General features: G+C 46.1%; 1 pseudogene across 1 annotated transcript in view; it reads left to right on the top strand.

The window, feature by feature from the left end:
- LOC311233335 (sodium/calcium exchanger 1-like) overlaps positions 1 to 15,053 on the top strand; it is a 194,989-nt pseudogene extending 179,936 nt beyond the window's left edge. The window contains exons 2-3 of the transcript in view: positions 12,256 to 13,458; positions 14,521 to 15,053. The product of the transcript in view is annotated as a sodium/calcium exchanger 1-like (transcript). The remainder of the gene's footprint in view (positions 1 to 12,255; positions 13,459 to 14,520) is intronic.
- The last annotated feature ends 813 nt before the right edge of the window (positions 15,054 to 15,866 follow it).

The raw sequence follows: 15,866 nt of genomic DNA, 5'->3' as shown, positions 1-15,866 counted from the left end.
GATCAATAAGACGCTCCCCACTCCAACCCCCCTCTAGATAAACCCCTGAGTAAACCCCCACTAGTCCAATAAACACAAATAATAATAAAAATTAAATTCAATAAAGATATCGGTCGAAAACCCACCTGAGCCCTGGCCCCAACATGAGACAACCATAATGGTAAAAATAGCCATTATTAAATAATAACTCCACATCAACCTGCAGCCAACTATTTCCGAATCTGCGCTTCAACGTCGCATTGTTATAGCCTAAAAGGGTATAGGAAAATTCAAAACAAAATTAAATTAAAGCATCCCAGCCGATAGTCTAAGGCAGGATCGGGTCACAGGTTAATTGTGCAAAATTGTGTGAACAATGTCAATTAAACAATGACAAAAAAAGGAAGGGAAAAAAAAGGGTTATGGTCAAAGTGCACCCCTTTAGCTGTCCCTCTGATCAGGCACAACGGCTGAAATGACATAACCTATGTAAGAATAGAATTAAACACATTCATTAATTAATCCGGGGATGGTAATAAGCAACACCTGACACCACCTGTTATCATACATTGTTTCAATAAAGATATCGGTCGGAGCAGTTAGTCCAAGGTAGGATCGAATCACAGTTAAATTGCTCATTCAAATGCCATTAAAACAGCGACAATAATTATTATATAATTACTCAGCATCAACCCTGTAACCATCTACCTTGGAGTCTGCATATTAATGTCGCAACGTTATAGCATAAATGGATCACGGAAAATTCAAAACAAAATTAAGGCAAATCAGCAGTTAGTCCAAGGTAGAATCGGATCACATTTAAATCGCGCATACAGATGACATAAAAACAGCGACAATAAGAAAGAAAAAAGAAAGGAAAAGAGGGTCATGGCTAAAGTGCAGGCCATATAACCATATAGCCATGAAGTGCAAGCCATACCCGACCCAACCTGTTATCATATATTGTATATGCATATTCAACCGACCTTGGCTTCTACTATGGATCCCAAAGCTCAAAACAACCTGGATATAAAAATAAAAGCATACCAGAAGTTAGTTAGGGATTCGATCACTCTTGAATTGTGCAAACCAATGTCCCTTTGAACAGCAACAGCAACCAAAATACGTAACCATTAACGGGTCTCGAATGTCTCAGCGCAGACTATAGACGAAGCCCGCTGGCTAGCCCGAGGCTAGCGCGTAAGCTAGTGATGAATCCGGATAGCACGTTAGCCTATTATGTACATTGTTCAGCTAGCTCGTTAGCTTCCAAAGAGGCGATACACAAGTATGACCATGAGGTCAGCTTTAGCAAGTAACAGAAGTCATTGGGAAGCCCCGCTAGTTGGATGGGCATTGGGCAGTTAGCATGTCTGGGCATGACAGCAAGTATTTGTGAACAGTCGGCCTAATCAATGTATATAGGCCCAAACCGCCAAGTCACTCACCCGCCATAGATATCAAGCAACAGACTCGGGTATCTCCGCGAGATATTCCTTCGCTTTAGCCAACGACCAAAACAAACGCTGACCACCGACCTTCTCCAACACAGATAATTTCGCGGGAGCGAATAACGTGGGCCTCAGGCCTAGTTTCCATAGCTTAGTCAGGACCACCTTGTATTCGCCTCTCTGTGCTTGAACCTCCGGTGTAAAGTCTTCGAAAATGGCCACTTTGTGATCGCCAAGCCTCAGATTACCCCTTCTGGTACGAGCCGACCGCATGATGAGTTCTCTCTGCTGGAGTCTGTTCAGCTTGACTATGATGGGCCTCGGCTCTTTGTTCACGCCGGGAGAAAACCTGCCCGCTCTGTAGGCCGATTCACAGATAGGAGGCGAAGGGAGGACGTCCGTCCCTAGTATTTTCTGCAGCAGTTCGGGCACGGTCTCAGAGAGACGGCCTTCACCGCTGGTCTCGGGTACTCCAACAATCCTGACGTTGTGGCGTCTATCCCGGGACTGCATCTCCTCCATTGCCGACTGTAGTTTGTTGACTTCAGCCTGCCTAGCCAGCAGGGCGGATTCGAGACCCGCCATCTTCTCGCACTGTAATGATACCTCCGTCGTTAGCGTGGCTAGTTCGTTAGCATTAGCCGAGGAGACAGCGTGCATCGTCTCCATCTTGTCTGTCAGCGGTACTACCGCCAGCCGTATTTCTTCTGATATCTCACGACGGAGGCTGACACAAAAATCCGCCAACACTTTCTTCTGTGCTTCAGCGATGTGTGTCTCAGAGTCTGCGTGTAGCTTGGTCATGACCAAGAGCACAGCTTCGCTTAACTCCCCGACAACGGGCGACGGTGCGGCCAGGCCCGGCGGTGATGGTTTGCTAGTTGGGGCAGTCTTGGCTCTGGTTTCCACCCCCGTCATCGTAGAAAGTCGAAAAAAGTCGATGAATGTATACTAAACACGACGACCTAGCAAACAGATAAAAAACAAATAAAAATAAAATAAAGACTAATGGGGAGAAACGTATGTTCAGCACGGTAGAAGGGAGCTCATGTGAAACACGTCTACTCCATGATCGCTCAGCTCCGCCCCCTGATCAAGGTTATTTTGTTGTTAAAGAATAGTGCAAGTTCTTCACACTTAACCGTTGATGACTGAGGAGGTGTAGGGGCAGTGTTGAGTAGTACATTAATAGTTTCCAGCATTTTTTATAATGATTTTAGATAAGTAATCTTTCCTTGCTAAGCGGATGGTTTTATTATAAGCAGTTAAAGCATCTTTGTATATATCACAGCATATGGTGGTTTTTGTTTTTCTCCATTTTCGCTCCGCTGCACGACATTTCCTTTTTTCTTTGTTGACCGTATTATAGTTTAACCAGGGCGAGGCTCTAGTTTTCTTCTTTTTCGTTTTTAATGGGGCGACAGAATTTAATATAGATGACATTGCATCATTGAGATTTTCTACCATTTCATTTAGAGAGCTGTCATGATTGTGTGGTTCATGTAGTCTGATAAGATCAATGAACTTTGATTCAGCTTTGTCGTTTAGGAGCCTCTTTTTAACTATGATTTCTTTTTTGTTTTAGTAAGGGTTATTTGAGTATCAAAAAATATACAGTGATGGTCGGAGAGAGGTAATTCAGTTATTGAGATATTTGTTATGCTTAGCCCAGTTGTTGTTATAACTAAGTCTAGTGTATTCCCAAGCCTGTGAGTTGCATTTGTTATATGCTGTATTAGGTCAAAGCTATCCAGTAGATTTTTTAGTTCTATAGTTTTGGAGTCTGTTTTCTTATTAAAATGGATGGTCAAGTCTCCATTTAGGATCACCTTATCATATCCGGTAACACATAGTGAGATCAGTTCAGAGAGCTCCTGTATAAATATTGGTGAGTGTCTAGGCGGGCGGTATATTGTGACAATAATAGTTGATTCTGTTTTTAGTTCAATGGCAAGATATTCCATTGACATGAACTCGCCTAGTTCTGTGATTCTAAACAAGAGTTTTGAGGAGAAGATTGCTGCAACTCCTCCGCCCCTTTTATTTTTTCTGGGTATTTGAAAAAAGTTATAGTCTGGTGGACAAGCTTCTATCATTATTGATGTAGCTGTGTCATTATTTAGCCATGTCTCTACTAGGCAGATGCAATCTAAGTTATTTTCTTTAATCAGATCATTTACTAAGAATGTTTTATTATTCAGTGATCTGACATTTAGGAAAGCTAATTTTATTTGTTGGACTTCTTTAGAGGAGGTCTGCTTTGACTTGACCTTGATGGCCCTGAGGTTAATAGCAGGTAAACGCATTGATGGCGTATATTTTTCACCATGCCATTGGCTGGTTATGATTACCGGTATGTTTTGAGAGATGGCATGGCAATTGTGCTATACTGCACCGTACTGACTGTACTGTGCTTTCGGGGACATTTGATCAGACAAGATGGCCTTGTGTGATATGGGGGGGGGGACGCCTTGTGCTGCTGCTGCACTTCGTGGTGAGATTGTGTCCTTCATGACTATCTCTCGTGCTGGTATGAGCTTAATATTCTTGGAGGCCATTAAGGCATGACGCATGTTTGCTGCTAGGAGCTTTGAACCTAAGCGATTTGGGAAGAAGCCATTTCTTTGAAAACGTTCTGGGTTATTCCAGAAAACATTGAAGTTGTCAATGAATTTCAGGCCGTGTACAAGACATGCAGCCCCTAACCATGAATTAAAATTTAGGAGTCGACTGAATGCTTCTTGTCCTCTGCGAAAGCATGCAATTGGTCCACTGATGGACACATCAGTGTCTATGTACACAGACTGATGTTTGTCTAGTGTGTTCATTAAACGTGTGAAATCGTCTTTCAAAGTCTCTGTGCTTCTTTCGCAGGATGTCAAACGATCCAGAGTGAATGACAATTTTTGTTATTCCCGGTCTGATTAGAGAGAGATATAGAATGAGATAAACTCTTGCCAATGCAAATTAAGTGCTGCCTCCCGCTACACTGACTACCGGTACATTAACATTTCCCTCTCGCTGGCGTTAGCTTTAGCGTTAGCTAACGTCGTCACATCTAGATCTGTGGTGTCGGCTGGACGACGCCGGCTTTGTTTAGCAAACGTTAACGTTCGCTATCTATACGGCGTTGTCCAGTCGGCATCACAGATCATGATGGCTATGCCACTGCATGTTATCATCAACTCAATTCGACTGATGTAGTCGAGAAGGTAGGTACCACACGCTAAATCGTCCCCCGACCCCGCAACCTATAGACAGTTCCAACTTCAGTGTGTGAATTACGTTAATCCACCACAGTTTCACCCTGACAAAGCAAATATTCATGTGATCTGTATATGTTTATGTCTAAATAAAATCAATCAATCAATCACAATTACAATTGGCCAGTTTGTGAAATTAAGGCCTGCCTCTTATATAAGCCTCTCTCTAATAAAGGCCTGGTGCTCTTTGCAGCTGAGGTAAATACAAGACCCGTCCTATATTTGAGGATTTACGGTAATACTAAAATGTAAAGACTAACTAAAAATGTAAAGAAATATACATTATGTGTACATGTAAGTACAGAAAAATAGCAGCAGTTTTAAGTGTATTTAAAGGCATTAAATGCTCTCTTTCTCTCTCTCTCTCTCTGTATCTCTCTCTGTATCTCTCACTCTCTCTGTCTCTCTCTCTCCCTCTCCCTCTCTCTCTATGTCTCTATCTCTCTCTGTCTCTCTCTCTCTCTGTCTCTCTCTCTCTCTCTGTTTCTCTCTGACTCTCTCTGTCTTCGCAGATTGCAGAATGGGTACAATACAGTACAGCTCAATACACACAATTGTTTTTTTTTTATCCACTTTTTCTCCCATTTTCTATATTTTCTCCCATCCCAATTTTCGTATCATCCAATTCAACCCTCCCCTGTCACGGACGCTGTTTCTTGCCTCCCACAAGCCGGCTGCAATGTGGACTAAGTCATACATAGCACAAGTCCCCTCCGGTACCTGAGGTAACAGCAGTCGCATCTTTTCACCTGCGCAGCTCGATCTCTCAGTGGCGAGGAGTAACGCGTGGGAGGCTCACGCTGCCCCCGACACTTCCTGATTCTACTGCGCAGGCGCACCAACCGACCTGTAGGAGTCGCTGTCCACAACGCCCGATCCCCACCCATCAGTTTCCCACCCCCTAATACGGCCAATGTGTATTAGTACGGACGACCAGCTAAACTGAAAGCAAATGTGGAGCGCTGGGCTCGAACTGACGAGCCCAGCGTTTCCAGCATTTCGTGGCGAGCGCCTTGCCCACTACGCCACGTAGCCGCCCAATACACACAATTGTTAAGGGGATAACTGTACATTGGATTATCGACGAAACCTTACTTGGTCCCTAGAAGAGGGTCTTGTGTGTTATTGGGTTAGGACATTTACTGTACATTGGAGGGGGTTGGGTTAGGACATTTACAGGGGCCAGTTTCGAATTGCAGTAGGTGCTCTTTGAGAGTGGTTTTGAAAGTGGGTAGTGATTCACATTCCTTTACAGCTGTGGGTAGGGCGTTCCACATTGATGTGTCATAATTGCGAAACGTGTTTAGTCCCTTGTTTGAGCCGAATCTGGGTTTAACATGATTTGTGGAGCTCCCTCTGGTGTTGTGGTTGTGGTATTCACTGACCTTTGGGAAGTAATTTGACATGTACATGGGTACCTTAGTCGTGTATCTTGTAGACCAGGCCCATTGCAAGTTGCTGTACTCTGTCGTCTACTCTAAGCCATCCTAGGTTGTCAAAGTGGGCAGGGGTGAGGTGGGTTCTAGGAGTAAGGTCAAGCAGTAGTCTGACCAGTTTGTTTTGTGATGTTTGTAATTTGGTTTTTAGAGCCTTTGAGGTGCTTTGGTACCATGAGGTGCAAGCATAGTCGTAGTACCCTTGAATGAGTGCTCCTGCCAGAGTCTTCAGGGTATTCTTGTTTACCAGAGAGGAGATCCGGTACAAGAATTGAGTTCGTTGGTTGACTTTTTTTATTACATTGGATGCCATTTTGTCACAGGAAAGATTTGCCTCTAGGATGGAACCTAGGTATGTAATTTCATCTTTCCTTGTGACAATATTGTCACCCACTGTAACTGAGAAGCCGTCGGTCTTGCTGAGTTTGTTATTTGAACCGAAGAGAATGGACTCTGTTTTACCCAGGTGTAATGATAGTTTGTTATCAGCGAGCCAGGTGCAGATTCTTCCGAGTTCAGAGCTGAGGGCTTTTCCAACCTGCAACTGGTCCCTGTCAGAGACCAGCAGGGCTGAGCCGTCCGTGAACAGGAACAAGTTGCAGTCACAAGCTAATGTCATGTCATTTGCATAAATTAGGAACAGTAGCGGACCTAGTATGCTTCCTTGTGGAACACCACAGCTCACTGTGAGGGGGGGGGGATAGGGTACCGTTTACCTCCACCATCTGTTCTCTCCCCTCCAGGTAGGATTGCATCCAGCTCACTGATAGACTATCAAAACGAATTGCTTTTAGCTTGTCAATCAGAATGGAGTGATTGACAGTGTCGAAGGCCTTTTGTTGGTCCAGCATGACCATGCCGCAGTATTTGCCCGCGTCCACCTCTTGTTTGATGTGGTCGTTCAAATAGAGAAGGCATGTGTCAGTGGAGTGGGATGTTCTGAAGCCAGATTGGAATTCGTAGATTAGATTTCTTTCCGCAAGGTACTTTTCGACCTTTTCGTATACTATTTTTTCCATGACTTTCGAGATGGAGGTAAGGGTCTAATTTGCTGCCCTTTTTGTACAGGGGGGTTACTCTAGCAATTTTGAATTCTTTGGGTACGTGTCCCTGTTTTATGGAGAGGTTTATTATGTGTGTGATGACTGGGGTGATGGCGGCTGCTGAGTCTCTGGAGGGGATATTTTCATGGCCAGTGGCCTTGTTAGGTTGGAGGGCGCTCAGTTTTTTAGTACCTCAGCTGTTGTTACCATTTCTAATTTGAAATTGTCTTTTGCAGACAATTGCGGACCCCTAGGTTATTGTAGTAGGCTATGATGTGTTCTACCCCAAAATGCCCTGAGTAGGAGGGTAGTTTATTTACCAGTGTTGTGGCTATGTTTGTGAAGAAAATGTTTAAGTACTTGGCCACATCCAGCTTGTCTGTGATGAGCGTATTGTCCGTCTTTATGTTTATGTTTGAAAATCTGGTTTTAAGTTTTTTTTACTCCAGCCTAGTTGATTATTGAGTAGTTTCCAAAGTTCACAGGGTTTATTTTTGTTTTCCTCAGTTTTGTCGTTGATGAAATTCTTTTTTGCAGTTTTGATCATGGAGTTTACGTCATTTCTTCATGCTACTCGGCTTTGGAGCACTTAAGGTATGTGGTTGGCTATGTTATAAGAAGCTTTTGGATTGCAATAAGAAGATTTTGGATCTGTTTACCGTGCACAGGACCTACCAAAATGAACTGACTAAGACACTTGCTGTGTTCCACGCAGAGGACCAACAACTGCATTCAGTCATTTTGGACGGAGTTGTTAAAATTCACTCCACTCAAAATCAATAGAGTTCAAATTCACTTTACTCAAAATCAAATTTAAATCGATGTGACTTTTTTCCTCGAAGAAATGCCTACTCAGAAGGCATTCTTCTCTTCTGAGAATGTCTGCCAGCCAAAACAAACAAACAAAACAAAACAAATTCCGGAGAAACGACCCACCAAGGACGACCCACAGAGAGAGCTGATACGACTTTTCCAGCTGAAAAGTCCCCCCCCCCCCCCCCCCCCCACAATCCCACCCCCGCGGCCTACATGGCAGCGGAGATACACATACGTCTGTTCAAGACTAGTCCTGCATGTATCAACAAATGCGCATGCTTGTTGTAAATTTATGTGTGCCATTATTACTACCAAATGTAATAATTGTGGAATATTACTATAGCTGTATGGTCTATGAATTAACAAGTTGTTAATACTGTATCATTAGCTGTATGCTCTATGAATTAACAAGTTGTTAATACTGTATCATTAGCTGTATGCTCTATGAATTAACAAGTTGTTAATACTGTATCATTAGCTGTATGCTCCATGAAGTAACAAGTTGTTAATACTGTATCATTAGCTGTATGCTCCATGAAGTAACAAGTTGTTAATACTGTATCATTAGCTGTATGCTCCATGAAGTAACAAGTTGTTAATCCTGTATCATTAGCTGTATGCTCCATGTTGCTCCGACACCACATAAGCTCGGACCCCAGTCACAAATGAGCATCAATTGATGGATAATGTGATATTTATCAAGCATTTTAAAGCATCTGAGATCAGATCGGCTCACAAGTCATAGTGAGGTGTATACGGTCATGTGCCCTGAGCACGAGTCATAGTGAGGTGTATATGGTCATGTGACCTGAGCATGAGTCATAGTGAGGTGTATACGGTCATGTGACCTGAGCATGAGTCATAGTGAGGTGTATACGGTCATGTGATCTGAGCATGAGTCATAGTGAGGTGTATACGGTCATGTGACCTGAGCACGAGTCATAGTGAGGTGTATGTGGTCATGTGACCTGAGCATGAGTCATAGTGAGGTGTATACGGTCATGTGACCTGAGCATGAGTCATAGTGAGGTGTATACGGTCATGTGACCTGAGTACGAGTCATAGTGAGGTGTATACGGTCATGTGACCTGAGCACGAGTCATAGTGAGGTGTATGTGGTCATGTGACCTGAGCATGAGTCATAGTGAGGTGTATACGGTCATGTGACCTGAGCACGAGTCATAGTGAGGTGTATACGGTCATGTGACCTGAGCACGAGTCATAGTGAGGTGTATACGGTCATGTAACCTGAGCACGAGTCATAGTGAGGTGTATGTGGTCATGTGACCTGAGCATGAGTCATAGTGAGGTGTATACGGTCATGTGACCTGAGCATGTGTCATAGTGAGGTGTATACGGTCATGTGACCTGAGCACGAGTCATAGTGAGGTGTATACGGTCATGTGACCCGAGCACAGATCCTAGATCAGTACATACTAGTGAGGTGTATATGGCCATGTGACCTGAGCACAGATCCTAGATCAGTCTTACTCTTAATAGTTCCCTCTTCTGTCTTCCAGGGGTGTTTGTTGGGACGTGAGGGGGACAGAGACTCCGCCCTGACACCACCATGCAGCCCTGTGTCCTGCGCTGCTCCTCCAGCTCCTCCTTCTCCTCCTTCTCCTCCTCCTTCTCCACCTCCTGCCTCCTGGTCCTCCTCCTGGTCCTCGCCAGCCTCGTCCAGGCCAGCTCAGGTAACCCTAACCCTAACACTCCTGGAGACTGACTAGAGTTAATAACATGTTAACTCTCTGTGTTCTAACCTCTTCTACTGGACACTGACTAGAGTTATGACTTCATGAGTTATGAGTGAGTGAGAGTCTTTTATAAGATACAGGCTACAGTGTAACTTTTGTGCTGCTAGTCACTTAACTAACATGGTTCAACAACACCTAGCTGGTTTACTATTGTCCTGCTAGTTACTTAACTAACATGGTTCAACAACACCTAGCTGGTTTACTATTGTCCATAGCCATGAAGTGCTTTGAGAAGCTAGTAAAGGGCTACATCTGCTCCTCCCTCCCCATCAACCTGGACCCCCTGCAATTTGCATACCGCCCCAACAGGTCCACGGAGGACACCATAGCCCATGTGCTGCACACAGCAGCATCACACCTGGACAAGAGGAAGGGGAACTATGTGAGAATTCTATTCATCGACTACAGCTCGGCATTCAATACCATAGTCCCCTCCAAACTCATAGCCAAGCTCAGGGACCTGGGCTTGAACTATGACCTCTGCCAGTGGGTCTTGGACTTCCTGACGGGCAGACCCCAGGTGGTGAGAGCAGGCAACTGCACCTCCTCATCCATCACCCTCAACATAGGGGCCCCCCAGGGCTGTGTTCTGAGTCCCCTCCTCTACTCCCTGTACACACATGACTGTGTGGCTCAGCGGAGTAACAACACAATCATCAAATTTGCTGACGACACAGTAGTGGTGGGCCTGATCTCTGCAAACAACGAGAGGGCCTACCTGGAAGAGGTCAAGGTCCTGGCGGGATGGTGCCAGGAGAACAGCCTCTCCCTGAACGTCAGCAAAACAAAGGAGATGATTGTGGACTTTAGGAGGTCGGGGGTCAGGGACTACAGCCCCCTCAGCATCGACGGGGCACCGGTTGAGAGAGTGAACAGTTTTAAGTACCTCAGAGCCCACATATCCGAGGACTTGACATGGACCACACACATTGACAGTGTTGTGAAGAAGGCACGACAACGCCTCTACTTCCTCAGGCGCCTATGGAAGTTCCAAGTCAGTCAGAAGATCCTTAAGAACTTCTACTCATGTACAATAGAGAGCATCCTGACTGGCAACATCACCTCCTGGTTTGGGAATAGCACTGCACAAGACCGAAGCAGACTACAGAGAGTGACACGTTCAGCCGAACGCACAATTGGAGGGGGGCTTCCCACCCTCCAGAACATTTACAACAAGCGGTGCAGGGGTAAGGCTAAGAGAATCATCAAGGACTCCAGCCACCCAAACAACTGCCTCTTTGAACTGCTGCGGTCAGGCAAGCGATACCAGAGTCTCAAGGCGAGCACAGAAAGACTCAGAAGAAGCTTCTATCCCCAGGCCATCAGGCTGCTCAACGAACAATAAACACTATGCAACAACAATCAAATGCACACAGCACACACATCCACACGCACACACTCACTTTAAACAAACAACACACTGCAGCACCCACTCTCCACACTTTAGATCACCTAAACACACTTTATATTGATTGGTAAAGGATTTGCACTACAACTCGTACACCTTACTGTAAATTGTACCTCATCCCATTTCTGCTTTGCACTATATAGTATTGTATATTCGTACATTGCATAGTATATTGTATATTGTATGGTAACTCAGTTACTTCAATTCTGCATCGAACATTGTACATATGTCTATACTGAACACTGTGACCTCTATTTTTACTTCTATTTTACATGCTATACTATTTTATTTCATACTTATCTTGTCTAGCACAGTCTCTGGAGCGTAACAGTAAGAAGCATTTTGTATAAAAGTATTCTGTACTTCTGTATGACAACTATTAAAGAAACTTGAAACTAGTTACTTAACTAACATGGTTCAACAACACCTAGCTGGTTTACTATTGTCCTGCTAGTCCCTACAAACACCTAGCTGGTTTACTATTGTCCTGCTAGTTACTTAACTAACATGGTTCAACAACACCTAGCTGGTTTACTATTGTCCTACTAGTCACTTAACTAACATAGTTCAACAACACCTAGCTGGTTTACTATTGTCCTGCTAGTCACTTAACTAACATGGTTCAACAACACCTAGCTGGTTTACTATTGTCCTGCTTAAGTGACTAGTTAGTAGGACAATAGTAAACCAGCTAGGTGTTGTTGAACCAGGTTAGTTAAGGGACTAGCAGGACAATAGTAAACCAGCTACAGTAGGTGTTGTTGAACCATGTTAGTTAAGTAACTAGTAGGACAATAGTAAACCAGCTAGGTGTTGTTGAACCATGTTAGTTAAGGGACTAGCAGGACAATAGTAAACCAGCTAGGTGTTGTTGAACCATGTTAGTTAAGTGACTAGTAGAACAATAGTAAATCAGCTACAGTAGGTGTTGTTGAACCATATTAGTTAAGTGACTAGTAGGACAATAGTAAATCAGCTACAGTAGGTGTTGTTGAACCATGTTAGTTAAGTGACATGGCCGGGGCTGCTGGCCCTTTTAATTGGTTGACATTCGAAAGCTTCCATTTTGCTGATACTGTTGACATCTCATTGCTTCAGGCAGCGCACCGGGCAACTGTTCCGGAGAGGATAGCTGCTCTGAAGGGGTGGTCCTGCCCATGTGGAACCCCCAGAACCCATCGGTGGGCGACAAGGTGGCGCGTGCCATCGTCTACTTCGCGGCGCTCATCTACATGTTCCTGGGCATGTCTATCATCGCAGACCGCTTCATGTCGTCCATCGAGGTCATCACCTCGCAGGAGAAGGAGATCACTGTCAAGAAGCCAACGGCGAGACCACCACGACCACCGTGCGCATCTGGAACGAGACCGTGTCCAACCTCACCCTGATGGCCCTGGGCTCCTCCGCTCCGGAGATCCTCCTCTCCGTCATCGAGGTGGTCGGCCACAGGTTCGAGGCAGGCTCCCTCGGTCCAAGCACCATCGTGGGCAGCGCCGCGTTCAACATGTTCGTCATCATCGCCATCTGCGTCTACGTCGTGCCGGAGAACGAGACCCGGAAGATCAAGCACCTGCGGGTGTTCTTCGTGACGGCCACCTGGAGCGTGTTCGCCTACATCTGGCTGTACCTGATCCTGGCCGTGATCTCCCCGGGGGAGGTGGAGGTGTGGGAGGCCGTCCTCACCTTCCTCTTCTTCCCCATCTGCGTGATGCAGGCGTGGATCGCGGACCGACGCCTGCTCTTCTACAAGTATGTCCACAAGCGCTACCGCGCCGACAAAACCCGCGGCATCATCATCGTCGAGACCGAGGGAGAGTTCACCAAGATGGACCTGGCGGTCCCGGACGGCCACAGGATCAACTCCCATCACAAGGAGGTTCTGGACGGCATGTTGGAAGGAGTGGAAGAGGGCGGAGGGACGGACCCTGGATCGGAGCAGGAGGAACAGGCCCGTCGGGAGATGGCTCGCAACCTGAAGGAGCTCAAGCAGCGGCACCCGGAAAAGGACATGGAGCAGCTGATCGAGATGGCCAACTACCAGGTCCTGGTGCAGCAGCAGAAGAGCCGCGCCTTCTACCGCATCCAGGCCACGCGCATGATGATCGGAGCCGGGAACATCCTGAAGAAGCATGCCGCCGACCAGGCCCGGAAGGTGGTGAGCTGTCACGAGGCCAGCGGGCACGAGGAGGACCCGCACACCGTCTACCTGCAGTTCCAGCCCTCGCACTACCAGTGCTTCGAGAACTGTGGCTCTCTGAAGCTGTCCGTGGGGCGTCACGGAGGAGAGAGCGGCTGCACGGTCAAGGTAGGCGTGGCGAGAATTATGAATTATTTCATATTTGAGAGGATGTTCTTACTGTATTATTTGTGGTGCTAAACCAAAATCATATAAATTAAGCAATAATACACAAGAACCAGTGGAATATCAGGAATATTGGCACGGCTGTGATGCGCCCGCAGCCACGAGAGCGAAGCTGTTGTCAGTAGAGGAGTGGTGAAACCACTAATTTGTGTGATCACAAATCTTTAAAAGTTTCATGAGTAGGCATCACAGAGTGGCAATATTCCTGATATCCCACTGGTTCGAGTGTATTATTGCTAAAGCCAGCGCAGTGATATATTCATGGTGATTTAACCGTAAGTATATCATGCATATATCATGAGACTTACGGCTTTAGAACGCTCTCGGCCAATCACAATGCGTGGGCGGACCTACCTGTTGTATAAGATAAGATATTCCTTTATTGATCCCCTTGGGAAAATGTGCGCGTCATAGCAGCATGGGGGAGGGGAGGTACAGGTATGGGCAGGGTAATAGAAGAAAGACTTAAACATAGGCAATACAAATAAAGAAATATGAGAAAAATAAACCGTGTAAACAATATAATTAGTTCCAATGGTACAGAGCAGCTCCCACACAAGATACAGAGCAGCTCAAGATACAGAGCAGATCAAGATACAGAGGAGATCAAGATACAGAGCAGATCAAGATACAGAGGAGATCAAGATACAGAGCAGCTCAAGATACAGAACAGCTCAAGATACAGAGCAGCTCAAGATACAGAGCAGATCAAGATACAGAGGAAATTCAACATTGGCCATTATGATATTATAGAGGGCGACAGTGGCTCAGGAGGTAGAATGGTCGTCTGGTAGTAGGAAGGTTCCTGGTTCGATTCCCACTCCTCCCGGGCAGCTTAAAGAGGCGTGGTGGATTAGAGCCCAAACTCAACAGTTATTCGCAACATCCTGAGGCAGCTCCTCCTCTAACCCGTTGACCCCCCTGCGACCCCGCGGCAGGTGGAGTACCCTAACCCTAACCCAGCTCCTCCTCTAACCCCTTGACCTCCCTGCGACCCCGCCGCAGGTGGAGTACCGGACGGAGGACGGGACCGCCAACGCCGGCTCGGACTACGAGTTCGCCGAAGGCACGCTGGTCTTCAAGCCGGGAGAGACGGTGAAGGAGTTCACCGTCGGCGTGATCGACGACGACATCTTCGAAGAGGACGAGCACTTCTACGTGCGCCTCAGCAACCCGCGTGTGGCGCACCGCGCTGAGGTCGCCCCCCTCCTGCAGTCCGGCTCCATCGCCACCAACAGCGGCGGCACGCTGGGAGGCGGCATGATGTCCCACGTCACCCCAAGGCCGCGCTGGGCGCCGCCCACACCGCCACAGTCACCATCTACGACGACGACCACGCGGGCATCTTCACCTTCGAGAGCGCGTCCACGCGGGTCAGCGAGAGCGTGGGCACCATGCAGGTGAAGGTGCACCGGACGTCCGGGGCGCGGGGCAAGGTGGCGCTGCCGTATCGCACAGTGGAGGGCACTGCCACGGTGGGGGAGGACTACCAGGACGCGGCCGGGAAGCTGGAGTTCCAGAACGACGAGACCATGTGAGTTCTGCCCCCCTTTCTACGTTCTTTACGTTACATTTTAAGATACGATACCATCTCCCTTTATCCCTTTATTGATCCCTGGGCAATGAGCTGCAACTCCGAAATGAGGAGGACGAAGGGCAAATCAATCAAATCACTCATTCAGTAAATATCCTGATAATAAGTAGGTCAAAATAAAAGTAGCTTACAAATGAATACATATTAATCAAAGAGCCAGTCAAAGTTGTTTGGTTTTGTTGAGTGCGTGCGTGCGTGCAACACCCTGTTGTCGGGCCTGGTGAGAATTAAGAGGTTAAAAAGTGAATGGCCGGATTGAAATTTGATGGGCACATTCATGACCCCAAGAGGAAGAATATCGGCAATTCACTACCACACTACCAGTGGCGGCTGCTGACAAAGTTTTTTGGTGAAGCACAAATTATTATATTATATTATATTTATAAAACATCCCCCAATGTGTGTGTCAGTAGTGGCTGGTGAGTTCAAAAATTTGGGAGGACGGGAGAGATACAATTTTCTTTTTTTATAAAGAAGTACAGACACAGTGTGGTTATGAACCCTTTCAACTGTTGATCTTGATTAGTCCTGCACTTTTACAGAATGGACCTATATTTTTCACGACAAGAATGTACATTTCTTTTTGATAGTGTGCAGATTTCGTATCAGCATATACACCACAGAAAAATGCCATCCTAAATGTTACATACATGTTACCTACATGTAACATACTTTATTCAAATTCAGTCTTTTTTTAATTAGGGAAAAGATTTAGTAGCAGCTATGACCAGTTAGTTTGTAGCACGTCAATCAGGTG

This window comes from Notolepis coatsorum (assembly GCF_963971535.1).
Source record: "Notolepis coatsorum genome assembly, chromosome: 8".
Lineage (NCBI taxonomy): Eukaryota > Metazoa > Chordata > Actinopteri > Aulopiformes > Paralepididae > Notolepis > Notolepis coatsorum.
Note: the sequence above shows the minus strand (reverse complement) of the source record. Positions and strands in the feature narration are given on the sequence as shown.